At 47.4% G+C, this 14,086-nt stretch overlaps 1 protein-coding gene across 3 annotated transcripts in view; it reads left to right on the forward strand.

The window, feature by feature from the left end:
- TUT7 (terminal uridylyl transferase 7) overlaps positions 1 to 14,086 on the forward strand; it is a 1,540,394-nt gene that overhangs the window by 170,126 nt on the left and 1,356,182 nt on the right. The window lies entirely within an intron of this gene.

Here is a 14,086-nt window from a genome sequence, read left to right on the forward strand (position 1 = left end):
TGGTACCGAGGTGGTGTCTAGTAAGTTGCCGCACTGGTGTGGCCATCCTACAATGTTGAAAGTCGGCGTGGGGCGCCCCGTTGGCCTGTGAGATGGCGGCAGTAGCGGACCGATGTGCGAATGGGGCCAAAGGCAGCGCAACAATATTTTCGGAATAGAAGACACCACAAGGCGCTGAGATGCCAAGATCCGGATGGCACCGAGGTGGTGTCTAGCAAGTTGTGGCACTGGTGTGGCCATCCTACAATGGTAAAAGTCGGCGTGGGGCGCCCTGTTGGTCTGTGAGATGGTGTCAGTAGCGGACTGATGTGCGAATGGGGCCAAAGGCAGCGCAACAATATTTTCTGACTGACACCACAAGGCGCTGAGATGCCAAGATCCGGATGGCACCGAGGTGATGTCTAAGTTGCGGACCGATGTGCGAATGGGGCCAAAGGCAGCGCAACAATATTTTCTGTATGGAAGATACCACTAGGCGTTGAGATGCCAAGATCCGGATGGCACCGAGGTGATGTCTAGCAAGTTGCTGTACTGGTGTGGTCATCCTACAATGTTGAAACTCGGCGTGGGGCGCCCCATTAGTCTGTGAGATGGCGTCAGTAGCGGACCGATGTGCGAATAGGCTGAAGGCAGCACAACGCGCCAAGATCCGGATGTCACCGTGGTGGTTTCATAGTTGAGAGGCACTTCATCTGCAGTGGGGCGCCGAGATCCGGATGGCACCGAGGTGATGTCTAGCAAGTTGCTGTACTGGTGTGGTCATCCTACAATGCTGAAACTCGGCGTGGGGCGCACCATTAGCCTGTGAGATGGCGTCAGTAGCGGACCGATGTGCGAATAGGCCGAAGGCAGCACAACGCGCCAAGATCCGGATGTCACCGTGGTGGTTTCATAGTTGAGAGGCACTTCATCTGCAGTGGGGCGCCGAGATCCGGATGGCACTGAGGTGATGTCTAGCAAGTTGCTGTACTGGTGTGGTCATCCTACAATGCTGAAAGTCGGCGTGGGGCGCCCCATTAGCCTGTGAGATGGCGTCAGTAGCGGACCGATGTGCGAATGGGGCCAAAGGCAGCGCAACAATATTTTCTGAAGAGAAGAAACCCAAAAGGCGCTGAGATTCCAAGATCCGGATGGCATCGAGGTGGTGTCTAGCAAGCTATGCAGTTGAGTTGTGTGCGCACTTGCGGCGAATAGGTCGAAGGCAGCATAACAATGTTTTCTGAATAGAACACACCACAAGGCGTTGAGATTCGGTTACCACCGAGGTGATGTCTAGCAAGTTGCCGCACTGGTGTGGCCATCCTACAATACTGCTCCGAATAACGGCGTGGGGTGCCCGAAGGGGGGGGGGAGGCGGCGTGAACGGGCCTTCCTAGGTGGAGGCTCGTCTGCTGTAGTGGGGCGCCCCTTTACCGTTTCAGTTGCCATTCAGCTGAGTTTCGGCTGCTCTTGATGCTACAGCGACATTCGGCTGCAACAGGACTCTCAAAATGGCGGCCTGTTCTTTGGATTTGGGCCTGGTCCACTAAAATGGCCCTGGGACACCTTAGAACTCGGACGCTCGATTTTTTTTTTTTCCTGTACATGCAATAAAAGGTAAATGCCCGGTACGTTACACGCTTCATCTGCCACGATGAACTCTCCAGAGGAACCGAAAAAAAATATAGTTATGGTAACTATACCATGCATCGTCATATGGAGAGGTGGCACCAATTAATTATAGTGCTGCATAAAAGAGAGATTTGGAGGAGAACCCCTGACCTGCTAGTACATTCATCAAAGAAGTGGCACTGACAGCATCAGAGGCAAGGGAAACGGTCCCAAATATTTAGAAGAACTTTGGAAAGATTAAAATGACATGTTTAGATTGTGGCAAATTAATTTCATGTGGACAGATGAGTGTTACTCTAATAAATACAGCATATGAACATCATCATAGTCGATGGTTGGTAGAGACATTTTGACTATATCCTGGACCTGCCCGTCCTCGCCCAAAATGGCGCCGGAATAAATGGGACTCGCAACTCCTTGTTGTGTACTGGTTGCAGAACCTTGAAATCACGAGATACGTATGCAGTTTTGAAGCACATGGCGGGCGGGGACGAGAATTGATTGAATATTTCGACATCCCTATTGATATTAAGTTCTGATGTGTTATTGATTACTGTACTATTGAAAGTTCGAATTAACGTCACCCATGGTACTTGCCCGCAAATGTATATCTAGATAATTTTATTGTAAACTGGCCCTGTCGTATTTTAATTATAAAATGTACGTCCACCGATTCCGTAACTGTTAGACACCTTAGTTCTTGCAACCTAATGGCCCGCCCGTTACGTTCCTCTACAGTGTAAATGTCTACTCATCATATACGATTACAGTTTGCTCCGTGGCCGGCCCACGTGGTTATAGGCTCGTATTTGTATAATGACATTTTCACAATAAAGGTTTTTAAAAGAAAACATGGTAGTAGTATATACATTGGTAAAGTTTTTAATAATAGTCACTGTTTTAGAATCATTAAAAGGCAAGTGAAGTAAAGCAGACCAATTACATGAAGGGTAAAAGGTATAATACGAAGGAACGCAGTAAAGATAAATGGTCAAGGGCTGTTGTGTTTTCTATTCCTGCAACATAAAGTGATCGATAAGAATCTCATATTCAGGCGTATCGGCGACTAAGACAGCAGGTCGACCCTCTTTTGCTCAACGGCTCCGTCATGGGACGAAGAAACGCTCTTTTTTTCGAAAAAAGAATATATTTTACTTGCAGGACAGTTGTAAATTTTCCGGGAAAGTACATTAGCCTGGAACATTATAACATATATTTAAGAAAAAATAATGTTCGGAAGTAATAAAAAGCGTAATTTTTAGGTCATATGACCAAGCCTTTCATCATTAGAATAAAAAAAGTAAAATGAACCAATGAAAAGTTTTATTAACAAGTCACATGACTTGTTATGCTTACGTTACGCGCTGCGCGCCCCGGATGACTTCCGGATGCGCTAACGCGGCGCGTCATATGACGCATTACGCGACAACGCAGGTCCAGAATATAGTCAAAATGTCTCCACCAACCAGCGGTCGGAACACAACCCCTTTCAGCAGGCTAAATAGTTCTGTTAAATGACAACAGAAGGGACAGGCAACAAGAACCATCAGTCAAAGAGGGGAGGGCAAGTTCTTCTCTACCGGGTTACATTGGGGCGCTACCGGAACTGATCGAATTGGTAGTCTACAGTGTTTCTGGATGTTTCAGACTGAAGCTGGGGTTAGCATGAGAGCAGTACCATTTCGTAGCTCCGTCGTGGCCATTCCGCAACCAATCATGGCAGCCGCTCTTTATCGTTATTTTGGGCGGGGTGGGTGGCGGAGCCGAGCTGTTTTGCAGCCATCATTGTGTGGAGTTCAGTTCATCTCACTAGTTTTGTATTTGCCATGAGGGGTTGTTCCTAATGTTTCTATTTTAGCGAGGTCAAAAAGAGATCCCGTTAGTGGCCTACTGATTTTGCTCGATTCCTTTTCTTTTTTTTTTACACGATTTTTCGTTATCTGCAAAGACTAAACAGAGTATTGCGACTCTGTGTTTGTTTGTAAATAGAGAATGAACCAAAGATAACCAATTCTAAAACAGTAAATACTTGGATAACAATCAATCAAATGGAGAGAGAAGCAGGCACGACGTATTACAACGGGGGCAAAGGCCTGCGTTAACTACCCTTCACTATGTGCAAAGAGAGAGTACTCCTAATAGAAATGAGGGGGGGGGCACCATTCAAAGCAGATCAGTGTGCATAAACACGAAAATGTTTTCACTTACCACGTACTTGACATTCGACAGCTTATGATATTTGCTATTAAAAAACCATTGAAATTCACTGAAAAAACCATAGGTTATAGATCATATATAGTTAGGAATTAGCATTTAAAAAACCTTATTTTACTCACACAAAACCATTGAAATTCCATATATAGTTAGTTGCACTAACTATATATCGCGCACCCGCAATCCACTGCTGATGATGTCACATATTACATCATTCATGACATGGTCAGTGACATCACTGATGACATCACTGATGACATCTCAAATGACATCACATACACATATATATATATATATATATATACACATATATATATATATATATATAAACACATATATATATATACACACATATATATATATACACACATATATATATATATATATATATATATATATATATATATATATATATATACATATATATATATATATATATATACATATATATACACACATATATATATATATATACACACACATATATATATATATACATATATATACACATATGGTTTTTTCAGTGAATTTTCAAGGTTTTGTAAATGCTAATTCCTAACTATATATGGTCTATAACCTATGGTTTTTTCAGTGAATTTTCAAGGTTTTGTAAATGCTAATTCCTAACTATATATGGTCTATAACCTATGGTTTTTTCAGTGAATTTCAATGGTTTTTTAATAGCAAATATCATAAGCTGTCGAATGTCAAGTACGTGGTAAGTAAAAACATTTTCGTGTTTATGCACACTGATCTGCTTTGAATGCTGCCCCCCACCCCTCATTTCTATTAGGAGTACTCTCTCTTTGCAGATAGTGAAGGGTAGTTAACGCAGGCCTTTGCCCCCGTTGTAATCCGTCGTGCCTGCTTCTCTCTCCATTTGATTGATTGTTCTCTTTGGTTCATTCTCTATTTACAAACAAGCACAGAGTCGCAATACTCTGTTTAGTCTTTGCAGATAGCGAAAAATCGTGTAAAAAAACAAAAGAAATCGAGCAAAATCAGTAGGCCACTAATGGGATCTCTTTTTGACCTCGCTAAAATAGAAACATTAGGAACAACCTGTTGAAAATAGCAATGTGTATGTACATAAGCGGCGTTCATTTGTGTTCACAGTACCCCTTGTTGATTGTTTGAATCGAGCATTGAATTGTTCGAAGTTGGTTCTCTTAAGGATCTTCTCTGCCTGCAAACGAGGAAGAATAGGAATATTCTCTCTCCCTTTGCAGATAGTGAAGGGTAGGTAACGCAAGCCTTTAACACGTCGTACCTATTTCATTCCTCATTGATTGATTGATTGTCCGAACATTGACTGTTTGGGAATTAGTTCTTTTTGGAGGTATTCCCTGTTTGCAAATAAACGTAGGAAAATCTTTGCAAGTAGTGAAAGGGTACGTAATGCGGACCTTTCTCCCCCGTTGTAATCTGTCATGCCTATCTACTCCCCACTGATTGATGCACCTGTTTCACCCGGACCATTTACTAGAGATAGGTCATCTGGCCCGACAAGAGAGCACCCCTAGTGAAAAGGACATATGCAATAATAACGAAGTGATCACTGTATCCTGTTAACAGAAACTTTAGCATGAAACAACCTGGAAAGAAAAGAATAGGAAAACGAAAATCAGTAGGCCACTGATGAACTTTTTATTAAATAACAAACAAAGAAACGATAACAATACGTAATGATAAAACCTATTATTGTCCTAGAAACAAGAAACGTTAGAAGTAAGCCCGTAATAAGAAACCTGAAAACATCGCCCCTCACTGCCCCAAAACGTGTCTGTCCCACCGCCTGCCACGGCCAAATAACGGCAAACTGGGAAAGATAGAAGTCAGCAGACATCCGCCCCATTCTAGAAACTTCCAAAGGGCAACAGGTTTTCGGCTACGCCCAGCCGGAAGCAACACATATAAGGCGGGTCCTGCTGCCACGCCTCGGCCAGGAGATCATCACGTAGGGTGTAGCCGGAGGAGAGGCCGAGGCCAGCGGGACCCGGCCAGGGGGATTGACAACACTGGAGAGTTTTAGGGGGGGGGAATGTCCGTGTCCTCGACCCTCCCCTCTCTCTCCCAGTCCGGCCGCGGTGGCCCTTGAGAGTTGCAGGTTGTCCCTCCACACTCTCTCCCGGTCCGGCCACCAACGGCCGGGGGCTGGGGCCGACGGGATCCGGCTGCAGCCGATGAGCCAAGGAACCCGTTCATGGGGCCAGAGCAAAGTGCGTCCGGCCGCCATCCACCGGAGGTCCGGCCCAAAGACGGACGGGACATTTCTTCTTTCTTGAATAATTGCTGCAACAACCCTGGGGGGGGGATGTCTTGCACATGCCTCCGACCCCCCCCCCACCCCCCTCTCGTCCTCATCGCCTGGTCCGGCCATAACAAATCTCAAGCGAGACGCCGTGGGGTGCACTGGGAGGGAGAGACGGTGCGAACAGGCCTCTCCCGCCTCCCCAGGTGGAGGCTTCCCACCTGCACCCTCAGCGCTCCAGGCGCCCGGAAAAGGGTTCTTCCACTGTGGCGATGCTGCAACGTCTCGCCCGGCAGCTCATTTGACCCCGCGATCGCCAGTAGCTACCGAACTCTCAAAATGGCGGTCGACCTGGCAAGAGCGGGCCCAGCCTAAAGAAATGGCCCGGTCACTGGTTGACTCCACCACCGTAGTCCTCCACGACCTTGAAGATTCTAGAGGAGCCGCGGGAGTCCCCGACCCCCGCAGACACCCCCGATGGGGAATGACTGCCATGATCGCCCGTGGAGTGACGAAACTGTAGCCGCGGGACGTCGGCGCTCCCATGCTGGCGCCAGCCTCAGTTTGAATGACTAGAATCCTGCAGACCTCAGTTCCGGTGAAAGCACAGTGTGACCCGGTAGGAAAAATTGTTGCACCCCCTCCCCTTTTTGACTGATGGTTCAAACCACCGATCCTTTCCTTTGCCCTTTTAACGGAACTTTGGACTGCCTCCCCCCCCCCCCGCGGCGCCCCACGCCGTTATTTGCTGGGCGGTTCAAACCACCGATCCTTTCCTTTGCCCTTTTAACGGAACTTTGGACTGCCTCCCCCCCCCCCCGCGGCGCCCCACGCCGTTATTTGCTGGGCGGCAACTTACTAGACATCACCTTCGTGCCATCTAGATTTCAGCGCGTTCTGCTGCCTTGGAACTATTCGCACAACAGACTGCTACTGACGACCCACCCCCAGGCAACATCTTCTGAATTTTCATAATTTGAAAGAACTAGTAACATGTCCTCATCAGGAATTTCCTCTTCAATCATCTCATCTGGAATCTCCTCATGAAAAGTCTGCAATGATGATTCTTGTAACTCTATGGTCTCCAAACATTCGATAAATTCGCCATCAAGAGATTGATCCAAAAAATCATTCAAGTCATCTCCTCCTTCTGAGAATACTTCATTATTGGTGCTGTCAATTTCAATAAATGTAGTGGATAATTCAAAAGAAATTGCCACGGTCTCTTCATTGTGAGCCATTTTATTTTGAAATTGCTTGCTGTAAATTGCAGAAAAAAATAATCACTTTCATTTATCGTTTTTAGTAATACATAATATAAAACTAACTTTATCAAGTATTTAGTATAACAGAAGGACTGTAAATAAATAACAGAAAACATTTTTCAAATTATCTTCAAGTGTACAACATAGTTCCCCTTACAAATTAACAACTCACCTTTTTAAAAGTAGGAGAAGTGTTAGTACTGTGTAAACCAAACACCAGAAATTGAGCACCAAAAATTCCTCACAAATGTACCTCAGACAGTAGTATCACAAAATGGCTGTGGTTTCCTCTCATTTTAGATATATACATAACCAATTAACTTTCATCACACACAAATACAAAACCAAAGTAACATTTTAATTGGTTCTAAATTTCAACACTTTCAAATGTGTTTTCCCCATGCAATTTTCCATAGGACATTTAGATACGTCTACAGCCTGAATGGCTGAACGGAATTACACCAAACTTGGCAAAATGGTACATCAAACCTAAGAGGTCAGGGAGGATCTACTATGCCCCCTTATGGTCATTTGCCCCTTCGCTTTGGCCTCCTCTTGTCTCTCGATCCTACCGAGAGACAGAAGACAGTTTGTGGAACATCTGCCGCGTGATAAGCGTGAAGACTTCCAAGAGGTGTTGAATGAGGGGATGTTGGTGGCGAATCAGGTCATCAGTGCTGCAGCCGACTCTTCCCTGCTGGCAGCGCATGGTTTCTGCCATGGAATTAACCAGCGACGACACGCCTGGCTCCGCCTCACGTCATTAAAACAGGATGCACAACAAAGGGTTGCCAATCTACCATTCTCTGGCGAAACCCTATTTGGAAAACATGCGGATGACGAAATGGCCCGCATGAAGGCGGAGGCCGAAACGCTCACGGCGGTGGGTTTGGAAAAACCTAAGGAGACCAAGAAGTCGTACCGACCGTTCCAGCGACGGTTCGGTGGCCAGGACAGAGGGCGTGGCCAGTCTTCCGGACAACAGCAGCAGCAACAACAGCAGCAGTTCCGAAGACCGTTCCAGAAGTGCCAGAAAGGTAGAGGCGGCCACCAGTCGGCAACAGCGACTAAAGGCCCGGCCGGGTCTAGGCCCTGAGCGCTTACTTCTTCTACATCCGTTACCCACTCCCGTGGGGGGAAGCGTTCAATTTTTTCTGGCAGAGTGGAGAAAAATTACTCCGGACAAGTGGGTGCTGAATATTGTTTGCAATGGATACAGTCTTCGGTTCACCAGCCCGCCTCCATCAATCCCTCCGGTCAGCTCGCAGTTTCTGCTGCGCGAGCTCCAGGCGGAGGCCGATATCCTGTTAAGGAAAAGGGCGATAGAAGACGTACCTCGGTCTCAAAGAGGAAGAGGTCTGTACTCCCGGTTCTTCCTGGTTCGCAAAAAGGACAAGAACGAGTTCAGGCCCAGTCTGGATTTGCGACAAGCAAACTAGTGGATTCGCAGAGAAAAGTTTTGCATGCTGTTGTTGCATCAGATTTATCCTCAGCTGCAACGGGGAGACTGGCTGTGTGCCATAGACCTACAGGATGCATACTTCCATGTGCCCATTGCACACAAACACAGGAAGTTCCTGCGATTCCAAGTCGGCGCCAATCATTATCAATACACAGTACTGCCATTCGGACTGAAGTCTGCGCCGAGAACATTCTCAAAGTGCATGGCGGTGGTAGCGGCACACCTGAGGAAGAACAAGGTGTTTGTCTACCCGTACCTGGACGATTGGTTGATCAAGGCCTCCTCCTTCTCGGAAGCGCAAGCACACTTCCAGAAGACGTGCGTTCTCCTGAACAAGCTGTGGTTGCACATCAACATGTCCAAGTCTGTCCCGACTCCGGTCCAGTGCATACAGTACTTGGGAGCCTCCATCAATACGCTTTCAGCAAGCGTGTCTCCTTCGGAGGAGCGACGATTATCACTGCTTCGGAAGGCTCAGGCTCTTATGACCACTCCATCTACAACAGTGAGGACGGTGTATTCTCTACTGGGGTCGGTCGCAAAAAGGACAAGAACGAGTTCAGGCCCAGTCTGGATTTGCGACAAGCAAACTAGTGGATTCGCAGAGAAAAGTTTTGCATGCTGTTGTTGCATCAGATTTATCCTCAGCTGCAACGGGGAGACTGGCTGTGTGCCATAGACCTACAGGATGCATACTTCCATGTGCCCATTGCACACAAACACAGGAAGTTCCTGCGATTCCAAGTCGGCGCCAATCATTATCAATACACAGTACTGCCATTCGGACTGAAGTCTGCGCCGAGAACATTCTCAAAGTGCATGGCGGTGGTAGCGGCACACCTGAGGAAGAACAAGGTGTTTGTCTACCCGTACCTGGACGATTGGTTGATCAAGGCCTCCTCCTTCTCGGAAGCGCAAGCACACTTCCAGAAGACGTGCGTTCTCCTGAACAAGCTGTGGTTGCACATCAACATGTCCAAGTCTGTCCCGACTCCGGTCCAGTGCATACAGTACTTGGGAGCCTCCATCAATACGCTTTCAGCAAGCGTGTCTCCTTCGGAGGAGCGACGATTATCACTGCTTCGGAAGGCTCAGGCTCTTATGACCACTCCATCTACAACAGTGAGGACGGTGTATTCTCTACTGGGGTCGGTGGCCTCGTGTATCTTCCTAACACCTCATGCACGGCTGCACATGAGACCGTTGCAAGAGTGCTTGGAGGACCAGTGGGATCAGAGGAAAGGATCTTGGGACGACAAGATACGACTATCTCTGCATGCTCTTCAGTCTCTGAAGTGGTGGTGTTTGGCGGAGAATCTCCGGAGAGGGGTTCCCTTCCACAAGGACATTCCCAAGCAGACTATCGTGACAGATGCGTCTCTCCACGGTTGGGGGGCGCACTCCGGAGACTTACAGATTCAGGGGACGTGGTCACAGACGGAGTCCACGTACCACATCAATTTCCTGGAACTCAGAGCTGTCCACTTGGCGCTGAAGGCCTTTCTTCCGTCCTTCCAGACCAACTCTCTGCTTGTACAGACGGACAATACGACCACGATGTATTACCTCAACAAGCAGGGGGGGGCTCGAGATCGCGCACCCTGTCGCAGGAGGCGCAGGCGATCTGGCACTGGCTTCTGGCCAGAGGACTGACGATAACGGCTACCCATCTACCTGGTGTGCAGAATGTTCAGGCCGACGCACTGAGCAGACTGATTCAGGAAAACCACAAATGGGTCATATACGACAAAGTACTAGGAGAAGTCTTTGCAAGGTGGGGGACTCCAGACGTAGATCTGTTCGCCACCGCCGAAAACAGAAAATGCCGAGACTTCGCCTCCAGGTACTACCAGCCGGGGAAGCTGAGGAATGCGTTATGGATCAACTGGTCAAACAGCTTTCTGTACGCTTTTCCACCCATTCCCCTGATTCCGACGGTGCTCATCAAGCTGTCCCAGTCCAGGGCGCGGATGATACTGATTGCCCCGGAATGGCCCAGACAGTGGTGGTTCACTGACCTGCTTCACCGGTCTCTCCTTCCTCACATGAAGCTGCCGTGCAGGCCGGACCTTCTCACGAAGTTCGGGGGGCAGATGTTGCACCCCAACCTCTCGTCTTTGAGTTTGGCGGCGTGGCTCCTGAGATAGTGCAATATGGTCATTTGAATCTACCAGAAGATTGCATGGACATACTGAAGGAGTCTAAACGACCTTCCACTCGGACTTCCTATGCTTACAAGTGAAAGAGGTTCTGTATCTAGTGCCAATCCAAGAACTATGACCCTACGATGTGCAAGGAGGATGTCCTTCTTCCTTACCTTCTACATTTGGCGCAGTCTGGCCTTAATGTTCATTCCATTAAGGGTCATCTCGCTGCTTTGACTGCCTACAGGAAATGCCCTTCACAGACTTCCTACTTCCAGATCCCTGTGATCAAAGATTTTCTGGAAGGCTTGAAGAAAGTATTTCCTCCTGTCAGGCTTCCTTCGCCTTCATGGGAACTGAATGTGGTGCTGTCCAGATTGATGAAGGAGCCTTTTGAGCCTATTCATAAGGCTTCGTTGCAGCACCTGTCCTGGAAGGCGGCGTTCCTCGTGGCCATTACATTGGCCCGCAGGGTGAGTGAAATTCAGGCGTTGTGTTGCCAAGAACCTTATACTGTATTTCATGCTGCTAAGGTTGTTATGCATACTCACCCTAAATTTCTTCCCAAGGTTATTTCTGATTTTCATGTCAACCGGACCATAACTTTGCCTACGTTTTTTCAGAATCCTTCCTCTCCAGCGGAAAGGTCCCTGCATTCCCTGGATGTTAGGAGGGTGTTGAAATTTTATCTGGATAAAACCAAAGATATTCGTAGGTCAAACCAATTGTTTATCAATTATGGATCGGTCAGGACGGGTCTTGCGGCCTCTAAGCAGTCTATCTCTAGGTGGATTGTGTCCAGCATACAATTGTGTTACCAAAAAGCTAATAAGACCTTAGGGGGTAAACCTAAGGCTCATTCCACCAGGAGCAAAGCTGCCACGACAGCTCTACTCCGTAATGTTCCAATTGCAGAAATCTGCAAGGCGGCCACTTGGAAGTCGGCCCATACCTTTACTAAGCATCACTGCCTGGACACTGATGCCAGGGCAGACGCTCAGGTTGGGCAGGCTTCGCTGCGAAATCTGTTCGCACAATAGTGGTGTTATTTTTCTTTTCTCCACCGCCGCTTTGGTGTGGGGATGGGCTTGCCATTCTATTCACTAGATTATGACTATACACAGAGATCCCCTACTACAGAAGGAGTAGTTTCTGTCCTGTAACTCCAGTTCTGTAGTAGGGGTATCTCTGTTATAGTCATAAGCGCCCGCCCTCCTCCCCGGTGGAGAGAGATGTTCATGTAAGGAATGCTACAGGTCTGGCGTGTTACGCCTTCAAGAAGAACTGAAAGTAAGAGGGGCCTGCTGTGCATTCTGGGATACTGGGAGATGTTCTGGAAAGTTCTCTTAAAGGCACAGTATCCTATTTAAGCCACATAATGGCAGCCTATGGGACTTGTCTGTCCATGCCTTCCTCTCTATCATTCCAGAGGCTTTTACTAGTAGAGGCAAGTTTCTCTATGGGAGAAACTGGGCAGGCTGTGCTATTTGTGTGTTTTTTGGTGGAATTTCTAGTTGAAGTACTGGACAGTGTAGCCTGTGGATATAGGCTGCATTATTTGTCTTTAAATTCTCTCTTAAGTGTCTTTGCAGTTCTGCAATTTCCTGACAACTTAAGAGATTATTTTTGATTGCCGGGGTCCACGCACATGGGCGGGACTATTCACTAGATTATGACTATAACAGAGATACCCCTACTACAGAACTGGAGTTACAGGACAGAAACTACTCCTTCTTCTGTTCTGCTCTAGACCATGCCAAAAACCTCCCCAAAGAACTCTTCAACATCATCAGGAACCAAACCTCCATTCCAGTGATAGACAGCATGGCGGCGTCCAAATCCCAATGTGACGACTTTGCCAGCTTTTTCAACGAACAAATTGCCAAAATTGATCGATCATTCAGCGCTATGCTCTCCTCCCACACAGAGTCCCACCCCTTTGCAACTACCCACATCAGGCCAGCAACCGCAGCCATTCGCTGGTCTTCCTTCCGGCCTATCCAGGTTGAAGTGATAAGCAATCTCATAGCCACCGCCAAACCCTCATCACACTCCCTTGATCAGCTACCCCCGAGACTGGCCAAAGATCTGAAGCTCACTCTAGCCCCAATTTGGGCCAAGATCATCAACAGCTCTTTGAGCGAGGGCTCCATACCTGACTGCCACTAGGTCAAGTCACGCCACTCCTAAAAAAAAAACCCGACCACAAGGACATGAATAACTTCAGACCAGTTTCGAACCTTCCGCTCTTATCGAAAATTCTGGAAAGATGTGTGCTGTCTCAGCTAACCCATCACCTAGAGAACACTAATCTTCTCGACCCACACCAATCGGGGTTCAGAAAAGGCTGCAGTACAGAAACCGCAATCTTAAATGTCCTGGATGATCTACACATGTCGCTCGACTCCAACCAATGTAGCCTTCTCATCCTCGTAGACCTCTCTGCTGCGTTTGGCCCAGTTGATCATACCCTGCTACTCAATGTCCTCCAGGAGAGAGTGGGTCTGGAAAAGACGGTTCTAAGATGGTTCTCCTCCTTTCTCAACAACCGCACACAAAGAATCAAAATTAAAAGCTTCGAATCGGACCCCCTCCTCATTAATAGAGGAGTCCCACAGGGGTCAGTACTCTCGCCACAACTTTTCAACATCTACATGGAGCCCCTCACATCAACGCGGACGACACACAACTCTATCTGGAAACCACTTCGATCGCAGACATCCACAGACTGAACGGCACTCTCACTGAGGTTCAACATTGGCTCTCATCCAACCACCTCAAACTCAATGAAGAAAAAACAGAAGTGCTCCTCATCTCGAATAAAGATGAAAAACCCCAAATACTAGAATGGCTCAAAGCCTTAAACACCCTTAATGTTCCTCTTGTTCCTACAAACTCCGTAAAATCCCTAGGGATCACCCTTGACCCCAAACTGGACATGAAAAAACACATCTCAAAAACTGCCAAAAGTGCTTTCCTTAACCTGAAACTTCTCTATAAACTGAAACCCTTCCTCTCCACGAAAGACCTGAAAGAGGCCACTCAGGCTCTGGTTCTTTCCAGAATTGACTATGGCATTGCTACTCTGACTGGAACAGCCAAATCGCACCTGGGACCTCTGACCTGTACCCTAAACGCC

Source organism: Lissotriton helveticus, chromosome 2_1, assembly GCF_964261635.1.
Source record: "Lissotriton helveticus chromosome 2_1, aLisHel1.1, whole genome shotgun sequence".
In the NCBI taxonomy this organism is placed as follows: Eukaryota; Metazoa; Chordata; class Amphibia; order Caudata; family Salamandridae; genus Lissotriton; species Lissotriton helveticus.